At 41.7% G+C, this 2,500-nt stretch overlaps 2 non-coding genes across 2 annotated transcripts in view, besides 1 other annotated feature; both read right to left on the reverse strand.

Annotated features, from left to right (window-relative positions):
- The window catches only part of AW171_hschr2744, a 1,797-nt gene extending 358 nt beyond the window's left edge, over positions 1 to 1,439 (reverse strand). Inside the window, exon 1 of the ribosomal RNA XR_001930248.1 lies at positions 1 to 1,439. This exon is cut by the window's left edge and continues 358 nt beyond it. This is a non-coding gene — a ribosomal RNA (18S_ribosomal_RNA_22).
- Positions 1,440 to 1,616: 177 nt separating this feature from the next.
- Positions 1,617 to 2,124, reverse strand: AW171_hschr2745. Its single transcript, XR_001930155.1, has one exon. It is a non-coding gene; the product is annotated as an external_transcribed_spacer_22 (non-coding RNA).
- Positions 2,125 to 2,500: part of a sequence feature (Nontranscribed_spacer_2_22) that runs on past the window's edge.

The following is a 2,500-nucleotide window of genomic DNA, read 5'->3' on the forward strand; positions in this document are numbered from 1 at the left end:
AAGGGCATCACAGACCTGTTATTGCCTCAAACTTCCATCGGCTTGAAACCGATAGTCCCTCTAAGAAGTGCGCGACCAGCAAATGCTAGCAGCACTATTTAGTAGGTTAAGGTCTCGTTCGTTATCGCAATTAAGCAGACAAATCACTCCACCAACTAAGAACGGCCATGCACCACCACCCACAAAATCAAGAAAGAGCTCTCAATCTGTCAATCCTTATTGTGTCTGGACCTGGTGAGTTTCCCCGTGTTGAGTCAAATTAAGCCGCAGGCTCCACTCCTGGTGGTGCCCTTCCGTCAATTCCTTTAAGTTTCAGCCTTGCGACCATACTCCCCCCAGAACCCAAAGACTTTGATTTCTCGTAAGGTGCCGAGTGGGTCATAAGAAAACACCACCCGATCCCTAGTCGGCATAGTTTATGGTTAAGACTACGACGGTATCTGATCATCTTCGATCCCCTAACTTTCGTTCTTGATTAATGAAAACGTCCTTGGCAAATGCTTTCGCAGTAGTTAGTCTTCAATAAATCCAAGAATTTCACCTCTGACAATTGAATACTGATGCCCCCGACCGTCCCTATTAATCATTACGATGGTCCTAGAAACCAACAAAATAGAACCAAACGTCCTATTCTATTATTCCATGCTAATATATTCGAGCTTGCGCCTGCTTTGAACACTCTAATTTTTTCAAAGTAAAAGTCCTGGTTCGCCTAGGATACAAGTACCCTAGGTTAGCCAGAAGGAAAGGTTCGGTGGGATCCCGTACACGAAGAAAATCGGACGGGCCAACCAAACCCAAAGTTCAACTACGAGCTTTTTAACTGCAACAACTTTAATATACGCTATTGGAGCTGGAATTACCGCGGCTGCTGGCACCAGACTTGCCCTCCAATTGTTCCTCGTTAAGGTATTTACATTGTACTCATTCCAATTACAAGACCCGAATGGGCCCTGTATCGTTATTTATTGTCACTACCTCCCTGAATTAGGATTGGGTAATTTGCGCGCCTGCTGCCTTCCTTGGATGTGGTAGCCGTTTCTCAGGCTCCCTCTCCGGAATCGAACCCTTATTCCCCGTTACCCGTTGAAACCATGGTAGGCCACTATCCTACCATCGAAAGTTGATAGGGCAGAAATTTGAATGAACCATCGCCAGCACAAGGCCATGCGATTCGAAAAGTTATTATGAATCATCAAAGAGTCCGAAGACATTGATTTTTTATCTAATAAATACATCTCTTCCAAAAAGGTCGAGATTTTAAGCATGTATTAGCTCTAGAATTACCACAGATATCCATGTAGTAAAGGAACTATCAAATAAACGATAACTGATTTAATGAGCCATTCGCAGTTTCACTGTATAAATTGCTTATACTTAGACATGCATGGCTTAATCTTTGAGACAAGCATATGACTACTGGCAGGATCAACCAGATAACTATCTTAAAAGAATAACTCTTAAGCGCACCTAAGCACACCCAGGAGTTCTTCGATGATAGACTGATAGATAATACAGAAGCAGAAGCGAAAAAAGGATATAAAATCTTTTTCTCTTTCCCACGACTGTGTTGGACTAAATCACTGTTCGAGCTTTTACACTCTCCCTGCAACCGTCCCCTTACCATAGCACTCTTTGAATTCCTCTAGTTGCTTTCCACTAAACACTGTCCCGATGTTTCACAGCACAGGTTTAATATCAGCAACCAAAGAGGAGGTTACACTCAGAGAATCACAGTACCCCCAAAAAAGGCACCGGCTATCCAATGAGGCATTCCCCCGAATCAGATTCTTTGGTTTGGATTGCCATTGGCTAGTAATCCACCAAATCCTCCGCTGCTCGCCCATGGAATCGCTAGATGTCCAGGACGAGACTGTTCAGGCTAGAATCGTGTGATTCGATCCGCTACTGAAAGAGGGAAAGTTCCCTCAACAATAACTTCACAAAACAAAAGCAGATTCATCACCCATGTCTTGCGCTGTATAGAGACTGAGTACATCTGACGATCCCTCAGTGGCTCTCTCCACCGCTTGACGAGGCCATAATATGTTCTTACGAACTGTACAAACCTACTCGACTTCTGTTTCCAGACTTCTTTCTGTTTGTCTTCAACTGCTTTCGCATGAAGTACCTCCCAGTTACTTATTCTAATTCCAATATTTAATTTCTATATACCCAGGTGTACTTTTTTTGTAAAAAATACACTACTTTGTATTATGATTTTTTCCTCACTAGTCATTTTCACCTACAAAAAAACTTTACATTTAGCACCGTTTTTTAAACTCTTAGTGCTGTGCGCGTGCGGAGACTACACATTTTCTTTCTTTGCAACCCCCAGAGGAGGAAACAAAAAAAAAAAAAAAACAAAAAAAAAAAAAAAACCAATCCCTTTTAATTGCCAATTCCTTTACCTATTTTAATATATATATGTTCCATTGAATCTTTTTTTTTTGGTTTTTTTTTTGGTTTTTTTTTTGGTTTTCCTAGTTTTTTCCCCCCC

The sequence above is a fragment of the Eremothecium sinecaudum genome, chromosome II (assembly GCF_001548555.1).
Source record: "Eremothecium sinecaudum strain ATCC 58844 chromosome II, complete sequence".
In the NCBI taxonomy this organism is placed as follows: Eukaryota; Fungi; Ascomycota; class Saccharomycetes; order Saccharomycetales; family Saccharomycetaceae; genus Eremothecium; species Eremothecium sinecaudum.